This window comes from Bos grunniens, chromosome X (assembly GCF_055505025.1).
Source record: "Bos grunniens cultivar Pamir isolate PY7600 chromosome X, Bosgru_T2T1.0, whole genome shotgun sequence".
Classification (NCBI taxonomy): Eukaryota; Metazoa; Chordata; class Mammalia; order Artiodactyla; family Bovidae; genus Bos; species Bos grunniens.
This window is the reverse complement of record NC_141194.1, coordinates 36435230-36446042: the sequence shown is the minus strand read 5'-3', so window position 1 is coordinate 36446042 and position 10813 is coordinate 36435230. Positions and strand designations below refer to the sequence as shown.

Sequence of the window (10813 nt, the reverse complement as noted above, 5' to 3'; positions counted from 1 at the left end):
ATATATATATATATATATATAGGCTTCCCAGGTGGCTGGTGGTAAAGAATTTGCCTGCCAGTGAAGGAGACCTGGGTTCAGTCCCTGGGCCTGGAAGATCCCCTGGAGGAGGATTTGGCAACCCACTCCAGTATTCTTGCCTGGAGAATCCTATGGACAGAGGAGCCTGGTGAGCTACAGTCCATGGAGTTGAAAAGTGTTGGACACGACTTAATGACTAAACAACAACTATATATGTGTGTGTGTGTATATATTAATCTCAAATATATGTACATATATATGTGTGTGTATATATATGTTTGACTAAACATATTTGAACAAATTTGACTAAAAAGAGTAAAAGGGCAAATACCATTCACTATCATTTTCTGGAAACTAAAAGGGCTATAATCTTCATTTTTAAGAAAGTATTAAAGCACAATTATGAGGCAATATAGAAAGAAAGTACTGTTTAGCTAAACTTGTTCATAGTTTAGTGAATGTTAAAAGCAATCTATTATCTCAAAAATGGCTCAAGCTATCCATGTGGCTTTGCAAATAGGATACAAAGTCTGCAAATTTCTAACTTTGATCTTTGAACACCATACATGACACAGAAGAAATAATACTGTATGTTCTGAGTATTTTTTCTCAGACACAGACAGCCTTAGGGTTTACATGGGAACAGACTTTATCTGGTAAATAAAGAACAAATTGAAAGAACAGAAGAGTTTTAAAAGAACAGAAAAAAAGAAAAACAACAGAAAATCAGGTCTACTTTTTCCTTGGGAAACCTTTTTGCTGGGAAATAATGTCTACCCATTGTCAAGAAGATAAGGTAATAGGATCACGCCTCTCCACATCTACAGAGGAGGAGCCTGAGGCCACACTGAGGTTAGGAAGAAGCTGATTTTGAGATCAACTGAGTAGACATAGGTGGCCACAATCTGGAATGAGGTAACGATCCAGATGGGCCCAGCAGCCCTCTAGGTGTTCCAGCACCTCATCCCATCCTCTGAAGCTTGGCTGCCCTGGGTTTGGAGCTGCCTATGCCATAATCTCCTTACTTCCCTTCTGGTCAGCTTAATCTACTCCATGACCTCAACCCATTTATGTATACGCTAATATATCCCATATGTGTCTTTCCAAACCTGATCTCCCACCCGAGCGTCAGATTCATTTTTCTGGCTGCCTGCATGACAGTTCCACTTGGGTATCTAATAGGCATCTCAGATTTTACATGACATGTCTTCCCAGCTCCTCGAGTCCCCCTGAAGACATCCCCAGCTTTATAAATAGCACAACCATCAGCCAGGGTGTTCAAATCCAAACTGGATCCTAGGTTATTTTCACCATTTCCCATTCATCACCTCTGGTCCATAAAGCAAACATTATAGACTCATGAAATTCATCTGAAATTTGTCTACACCTCTTCCTCTGCCAATGCCGCAGTTTAAGCCACCATTGTTTCTCTAGGCCTGCTGTAGTCTCTCAATTGGTCTTCCAGCTTCAACTCTCTTCACTCTGCATTCTTCAAAGCAGCCAGAGTCAGAGTCAGAATCTTAACATTCAGAGAGATTTATGCTGCTTGATACTTAATACTACAAATTGACCTTCAATCTTGGCCTTATGTTTTTCAGTCCTTCTATTGAGGTAATTTGGGGCTTGGGGTGCCATGTAACCTTAATGGAAGGAAGGGCACAATAAAAATAACTTTTGCATGTTTTGTAAGGACAACATGCATGTCCAGCATGGTGACCTAGGGAGTCACCCCTTTGTCTGTGGACAGTCCAGCCTAAGGCTCAGTTACCTTTGTCACCATCGCCCAGGGTGAGCTTGTCAAAGAGGGTCTCCACCAGTCTGGCTTCTGTGATCTCCATCCTGCTTCCCAGAATCAACAAACACTAACATTTACATATTTTAGTAAACTCAGAGTTTTCAGGTAAAATTTAGGAACCCTTTATTTTAATCCATGAACCATGCCATTCCCTTCATTCTTCCTCCAGAGGCACCATTGTTGTGATTTTCATACTTCTACTATTCACGGGCACCCACATTCACCAGAGCCTCACCTCACCCCCCCCCCCATATACCACATTGCTTATTAGGGGGAAATGGATTTTGTATTTTCCAGGGTCCCATGGAACCCCTTCTCCCTCCCTCTGTGGAAATCCCAACCTGTCTGTGGACAGGGCATTGGTAGCTGGAGAGACTCCTGGATACCTGTTTTAAAACTTGAAAAGTTAGGAGTTTGCACACACACATCAACCAGAGACCTTTATTTCTTTAGGAACCAATAACTTTATTGCAAGGAATGGCAAAATTGAAAGAAGAAAAACTTCAGTGAACTTTTCTGCAAGGGCAATACTGGGGACTGCATAGCAGACAGAGTGACCTTGTACAATCACCCCTCACTCTGGGAAAAGTCCACTTTTGGACTTAGAGTCCAGGTATCAGTTTTTCTTGTCACCATCACCCAGGGTAAGCTTGTCAAAGAGGTACTCTGCCAGGCCGTCTTCCGGGGACCCCATCTTACTCAGGATGCTGACATGGCCCGCCAGCTCCTTGGTGAACTCCGCCTGCTGGTTCAGGTAGCCGGTCTCCAGGAAGTGGCACAGGTGGGGGTCGCGCTTTTCGGTGGCCAGCTGGTGCAGGTCGAGCAGGCTCTGGTTGATGTGCTCCTCTACGTTCAGAGCATCTTGCATGGCTTTGAGACCACTCTCCCACTCTTGGGTCTCCAGCTTCCTGATGTTGTGGAAGGAGACGCGGCCCCCGCGCTGGTTCTGCAGGAACATCAGGCTCTCAGCCCTCTTGTTATGCTCGTGGGAGTGGAGCAGGAAGAAGCGGGAGAAGTGCTTTAAGGCCACATCATCACGGTCGAGGTAGAAGGCCACTGCCAGGCACTGGAAGGAGGCATGGAGCTCCAGGGTGGCGTGGCTGTTGACCGCAGCCTCACACTCTGGGTGGTAGTTCTGGCGTACCTGCGAGGGCGGTGCTGGCTGCATAACTCGCACCGCAGGTGTGGGAGGTGAGAACGCCAGAGTGACCGTGAAGCCACGGCGCCGGTACCGGTGGCCTGGGAGAGTACCCAGGGTGAACTATTAAGGTGGCCTGAGACAGGCGGCTCAAATCAGGGCGGCAGCTCTGGGATGAACTGGAAGAGGATTCCGTTACCAGGTTTACGAGGGGGACAGACGTTCCATTTCTGTTGGAGAGGGGGCGTGCTGGTGGGCGGAGCCCGAGCCCAGTGTTCCAGGTTCCACCAGAGCCTGGGTGGGGCAAGACTGAGCTGAGCACCTGGCATCTATTATATTTTAAATTTTGCTGTAATATTTCTGTTTTTCAAGGACTTTCTCTTGTTCTCTAATTGCTCCCTTTTACAGCACCCTATTCTCATTTTATAAACCTGCTGGCTTCCTTAGAGGATATGAATTTGCATTTTTTGGTAATGTTCTTTTCTTTTCCTGTATTATATTTTTTTTCCTCTAGAAATAGTTCTGTTTGTTCATCATGATCCTCTCGTTCACTTCCCTCAAATATCTGGCAAGCATTTATCCATCTGTATTTGGGAATAAAGGATTCATTGGATTAGCCTCAGAATCAAATGATTAGCATGGATCTGATGTACAGTTATGACGTCCATTTCATCAACATGCATCTCCTTTGTATGGTAGGGGGGAGTGTGTCAGTTCCTTTGGGTGTATGTGGCATAAAACTTTTAAGGTAGTATAGGGACCCTTCCAAATGCTAAAAGCATGGCATTTCTCTGACATCAGAAAACTTAAGTGGATTGCTCTTCAGATAGATGTGTCCTGTTTTGCCTCATGTCTGCTCTAATTTGGGTTCCTTTCCGGGACAAGTAATTCACTGTCTTTGGAGTGTAGTTTTGGGAGATTAAGCTGATCAAATGCCACTTTGGCTTTGTCCAATGTAAGGAAGATTGGGGTAGGGTCAGAGCTTGGGTGTGGAAAACAGAACTGTTGTTCAGAGAGGAACTCTTCAACCTCACAGTCCACCAGGACCTTCTGCACTGCTTGGATTTTATCAGCTCTGTTCTTGAACTTTCTTTGAATGTGCTTGACTTTCTACTACAGGCATATTATTTTATTGTTCTTTATTTTTTTTAATGAAGTATGGTTTATTTATACTATGTTAGTTTCAGGTGTACAACTTAGTGATTCAATATTTCTATAGACTATACTCTATTCAAAGTTACTATAAAAATAACTGGTTCTATTCCCTGTGCTCTATAACATATCTTTGTAGCTTATTTATTTTATACAGAATAGTTTGTACCTCTTAATCCCCTATTCCTGTCTTGTACCTCTTCCTTCCTTTCTCCTTCTCCCTTCTGCCTTTCTGTCTCCCCTTCCCTACTAGTGGAACCTGTTAACCATTAGTTTGTTATCTAAATCTGTAAATCTCTTTCTGTTTTGTTACATTCATTTGCTCTGTTTTTTTGATTCTAAATATAAGTGATAACATACAGTATATGTCTTTCTCTGTCTGACATTTCATGAAGCATAATATCCTCCAGGTTCATTCGTGTTGTTGCAAGTGGCAGATTTTGTCTTTTTATGGCTGAATAGTATTCCATTATAGTATTCTGTACACCACATCTTTATCCATTCATCTGTTGATGGATACTTGGGCTATTGTAAATAATGTTGCTATGAACATTGGGTTACATGCATCTTTTCAAATTAGTGTTTTTATTTTATTTTCTTTGGATATATGCCCAGGAGTGGAATTCCTGGGTCATATGGTAGTCCTATTTTTCATTTTCTGAGAATTCTCCATACTGTTTTCTACAGTAGCTTCACCAATTTACATTCCCACCAACAGAGTACTAGGGTTCTCTTTTCTTCACATCCTTGCCAACACTTGCTATTTGTGGTCTTCTTGATGATAGCCATTCTGACAGGTATGAGGAGATTTCTCAAGTGTTTTTGATTTGCATTTCTCTAACTAGTGATGTTGAATATCTTTTCATGTGCCTTTTGGCCATCTGTATGTCCTCCCTGGAAAAATGTCCACTCACGCATTCTGCCCATTTTTCAGTTGGGTTGTTTGGGTTCTTTTTTTTTTTTTTTTTTTTTGAGTTGTATGAGTTGGTTACATATTTTTCATATTAACCCATCATTCATATCATTTGAAAATATTTTTTCCCATTCAGTTGGTTGTCTTTTTGTTTTGTTGATGGCTTCCTTTGATGTGCAAAAGTTTTAAATTTACTTATGTCCCATTTGTTTATTTTTTCTTTTATTTCCTTTGCTTAGGAGACAGGTCTAAAATACTGCTACCTTTTATGTCAAATAGTGTTTTTTCTTCTAGGAGTTCTATGGTTTCTGGTCTAACATGTAGGTCTTTAATCCAGTTTTAGTTTGTTTTTGTATATGGTGTGGAAATGTTCTAATCTCATTCTTTTGCATATAGCTGTCCAGTTTTCCCAGCACCACTTATTGAAGAGACTGTCTTTTTTCTGTTGTATATTCTTGCTTTCCTTTGTGGTAGATTAACTGACCATAATGTACATGGCTTTATTTCTGGGCACTCTATTCTGTTCACCTGATCTATGCATCTGTTTTGTGCCTTTTTTAGCTACTGTTTTGATACTGTAGCTTTGTAGCATGGTCTGAAATCACCGTGCATGATAGCTCCAGCTTTGTTCTTTTTTTCTTAACATTGCTTTGTCTTTGTGGTTCCATATGAATTTTAGGATTATTTGTTCTAAGTTTTGTGGAAAATGTCATGGGTATTTTGAGAGGGATTGCATTAAATCTGTAGATTGCTTTGGACAATATGGACATTTTAACAGTATTCTTCTCATCCATGAAGGTGCCATAGCTTTCCCCTTCTTTGTATCATCTTCAGTTTCCTTCATCAGTGTTTTATAGTTTTCAGAGTATAAGTCTTTCACTTCCTTGGTTAAGTTTATTCCTATATATTTTTTGATGTGATTTTAAATGAGGTTGTTTTCTTGCTTTCCCTTTCTGATAGCTCATTTATTACTAATTGAACTTTACTACTAGTAAACAATCTGTTCAGATTTTTTGTTTCTTCCAGATTCAGTCTTGGAAATTTTTGTATTTATAGAAATTTATCCATTTTTTCTAGGTTGTCCAATTTGTTGGCATATAACTGTTCATAATATTCTTTTATGATTTTTGTACCTTTGTGATATTAATTATAATTTCTCCTCTTTCATTTCTTATTTGGTTTACTTTGGTCCTCTCTCTTTTTGTCTCTAGGCTTTTGGGTTTGTTTATCTTAAATTATTTTTTCTTTTAATTTTTAGTTGGATGATAATTACAATATTGTGATAGCTTCTGCCATCCATCAACATGAATCAGCCATAGGTATACATATGTCCCCTCCCTCTCAAAGCTCCCATCCCACCCCCTAGGTTGTCACAGAGCACTGGCTTTGGGTTCCCTGCATCATACAGCAAATTCCCATTGGCTATCTATTTTACATATGGTAATGTATATGTTTCAGTACTACTTTCTCAAGTCATCTCACCCTCTCCCTCCCTCTCAGTGACCCTAAGTCTGTTCTTTATGTCTGTATCTCCTTTGCTGCCCTGCAAATAGGATCATCAGTACCTTCTTTCTAGATTCCATATATACGCATTAATATGATATTTGTCTTCTCTTTTTTAATTTAGCTTCACCTTGTGCAATAGGCTCTAGGTTCATCTACCTCATTAGAACTGATTCAGATGTGTTCCTTTTTATGGCTGAGTAATATTCCATTGCTTACATATAGCACAATTTCTTTATCCATTCATCTGCCCATAGAGATCTAGGTTGCTTCCATGTTCTAGCTATTGTACCTAGTGCTGCAATGAACATTGGGATACGTGTGTCTTTTTCAATAATGCTTTCCTCAGAGTATATGCCCAGTGGTGAGATTGCTGGGTCATATGATGGTCTTAATCCTAGTTTTTTGTTGTGTTTTTAAGGAATCTCCATACTGTTCTCCATAGTGGCTGTATCAATTTGCATTCCTACCAACAGTGCAGGAGGATTCCCTTTTCTCCACACCTTCTCCAGCATTTATTGTTTGTAGACTTTTTGATGATGGTGATTCTGACCAGTGTAAGGTGATACCTCATTGTAGTTTTTATTTGCATGTCTCTAATAATAAGTGATGTTGAGCATCTTTTCTTGTGTTTATTAGCCATCTGTATGTCTTCTTTCGATAAATGTCTGTTTAGGTCTGCCCACTTTTTGATTGGGTTTTTTGTTTTTCTGGTATTGAGCTGCATGAGCTGCTTGTATATTTTGGAGATTAATCCTTTGTCAGTTGTTTCATTTGCTATTATTTTCTCCCATTCTGAGAGTTGTCTTTTCATCTTACTTCTAGTTTCCTTCATTGTGCAAAAGCTTTTAAGTTTAATTAGGTCCCACTTGTTTGTTTTTGTTTTTATTTTCTCTAGGAGATAGGTCATAGAAGATCTTGCTGTGATTTATGTCAAAGAGTGTTCTGCCTATGTTTTCCTCTAAGAGTTTTACAGTTTCTGATCTTACATTTAGGTCTTTAATGCATTTTAAGTTTTTTCTGTTTGTGTGTGTGTGTGTGTGTGTGTGTGTGTGTGTATGGTGTTAGGAAACACTCTAATTCCATTCTTTTCCATGTAGGTGCCTAATTTTCCCAGCACCATTTATTGAAGAGACTGTCTTTTCTCTGGTGTATGTTTTTGCCTCTTTTGTCGAAGATAAGGTGCCCATAGGTGCATGGATTTATCTCTGGGCTTTCTATCTATACAAATGTAGACCAATGGAACACATTGGTCCATATTGCTGTTTTTGTGCCAGTACCATAGTGCCTTAATGCCTATAGCTTTATAATATGATCTGAAGTCAGGGAAGTTGATTCCTCCAACTCCATTCTTCTTAAGATTGCTTTGGCTGTTTGGGGACTTTTGTGTCTCCATACAAATTTTGAAATTATTTGTTCTAGTTCTGTGAAGAATACCATTGGTAGTTTGATTGGGATCACATTGAATCTATAGATTGCTTTGAGTAATATGGTCATTTAAGACAAGGGTGCCCACACTCACCACTATTATTCAACATAGTTTGGGAAGTCCTAGCCATAGCAATCAGAGAAGAAAAAGAAATGAATCCAGATTGGAAAAGAAGTAAAACTCTCACTGTTGGAAGATAACATGATTCTTTCATAGAAAACCCTAAAGATGACACCAGAAAATTACTAGCCCTAATCATTGAGTATAGAAAAGTGACAGAGTATAAAATTAATACACGGAAATCCTTTGCACCCCTATACACTAACAAAGAAAAGTCAGAAAGTGAAATTAAGAAAACAATCCCATTCACCATTGCAACAAAAATAATAAAATATTTAGGAATAAGTTTACCTAAAGAGACAAAAGACCTGTATGCAGAAAACTATAAGACACTGATGAAAGAAATTAAAGATGACACAAACAGATGGAGAGGTATACCACATTCTTGGATTGGAATAATCAATATTGTGGTTTTATTCTTTTCAAAAAAAAATCTCTTGGTTTCATTGATCTTTTCTATGGGTTTTTGAATCTCTCTTATTTTCTCTCTGCTGTTTATAATTTCCTTCCTTCTACTAACTTTGTTCTTATTTTTCTAATTCTCACAGATGGTAGGTTAGGTTGTTTGAGATTTTTGTTTCTTGAGGTATGCTTGTATCACTATAATGTTCCCTCTTAGAACTGCTATTGTTGCGACCCATAGATTTTGGGTTTATTCTGTGGGTGTTTTTTTTTTTTTTTTTTGGTGGTGGTGGTTTGGAGAGGGGACCATACCATACAGCATGTGAGATCTTATTAATAGTTCCCCAACCAGATTTGAACCCACACCTCCTGCATTGGAAGTGCAGAGTCTTAACCACTGAACTGCCATAGAAGTCCCCTTATCTCATAGATTTTGGAAAGTTGTGTTTCCATTGTCATTTGTCTTGAGGTATTTTCTAATATCCTCTTTGATTTCTTCATTGACCCACTGGTTTTTGTAGTGTTTTCCCATTTTTCTTCCTGTAATTAATTTCTGGTTTTATACCATTGTGGTCTGAAAAAATGCTTAATATGCTTTCTATCCTCTTAAATTTGTTGAGACTGGTGTTTTGGCCTTAGTATGTGATCCAACCTGGAGAATATTCCATGTATACTTGAATATGTATCCTGCTGTTTTGGGATAGAATGTCTTATAGATATCTATGAAGTCCAGCTGGTGTATTGTGTCATTTAAGATTTCTGTTCCCTTATTTGATTTTCTCTCTGGATGATCTGTCCATTGATATAAGTGAGGTGTTAATGTTCCCTACTATTATTGTATTATTGTCTATTTATCCTGTTATGTCTGATAATATTTGCTTTATATATTTAGATGTTCCTATCAGAAAAGGCAATGGCACCCCACTCCAGTACTCTTGCTTGGAAAATCCCATGGACGGAGGAGCCTGTTAGGCTGCAATCCATGGGGTCGCTAAGAGTTGGACACGACTGAGCGACTTCCCTTTCACTTTTCACTTTCATGCATTGGAGAAGGAAATGGCAACCCACTCCAGTGTTCTTGCCTGGAGAATCCCAGGGACAGGGGAGCCTGGTGGGCTGCCATCTATGGGGTCGCACAGAGTCAGACACGACTGAAGTGACTTAACATAGCATAATAGATGTGTATATGATAACAAATGTTATATCCTCTTCTGGTATTGATCCCTTTATCATTATATGATGCCTTTCTTTGTCTTTTGTTATAGACTTTGTTTTAACATCTATTTTGTCTCATATGAGTATTGCCACCTCTGCTTTTTTGTCATTTCCATTTGCATGAGAAATCTTTTTCCATCCTTTCACTTTAAGCCTATCCTTGTCTTTAGCTCTTAAATAAGTCTCTTGTAGGTGGCATATAGATGGTCTTTTTTTTTTTTCTATCCAGTAATATTGTTTTTTTTCTATCCAGTCATCCACCTTTTTTCTTCAGATTGGATCATTAAGTCCATTGACCTTTAAAGTGATTATTGATGTGTATTGTACTTACTACCAGTTTGTTATTTATTTTCTGGTTGTTTTTGTAGTGACTCTGTTCTTTTCTTCTTTTAATTTCTTCCCTGATGATTGGATGATTTTCTTTAGTGGCATAGTTGTGTTCCTTTCTGTCTAGTTTTTGTGAATCTGTTGTAGGTTTTTGATTTGTGGTTACCTTGGGATTCAGATATGGTGACTTATAACTATAATTGTTTTAAACTGGTAGTCATTTAAATTCAAACATATTGTAAAAGGTCTTCATTATTTTAGCTCCCCTCCTTCACATTTTGTGTTTTTGATGTCATATTTTACATCTTCATATTTATGCCTTAACTATTATTGTATTTATAGTTGATTTTTCAGTTTTTTGTCTATTAATATCTATACTAGCTTATTTAAATGGTTACTCCATAACTTTTACTATATATTTGCCTTTACTAGTGGGGTTTTTCCTTTTCTGTAGATTCTTAGTTCTTGTTGTAGTCTTTGCTTTTCTATGCAGAGGAGATTCTTTACTATTTTCTTTAGGATTGATTTAGTATTGATGGACTCTTAGTTTTTGCTTCTCTGGAAAGTTCCTTATCTCTTTTTCAATTCTGAATGATAATTTTGCTGGGTAGGGTATCTTAGGTTATAGGATTTTCCCTTTAATCACTTTAAAAATACCATGCCTCTACCTTCTGGCTTGCAAAGTTTCTGCTATCAGTCAGCTGATAGCATTATGGGTGTTCCCTTGTATATGATTCTATTTTTCTCTTGTTGCCTTTAGAATTCTGTTTAATTTTTGCCACTTTAATTATGATACGT

At 38.5% G+C, this 10813-nt stretch overlaps 1 pseudogene across 1 annotated transcript; it reads right to left on the bottom strand.

Annotated features, from left to right (window-relative positions):
- Positions 1-2256: 2256 nt before the first annotated feature.
- On the bottom strand, positions 2257-3562 carry LOC147340140 (ferritin heavy chain pseudogene; annotated as a pseudogene). The gene has a single exon (XR_015158963.1). The product of XR_015158963.1 is annotated as a ferritin heavy chain pseudogene (transcript).
- Between the last annotated feature and the right edge of the window lie 7251 nt (positions 3563-10813).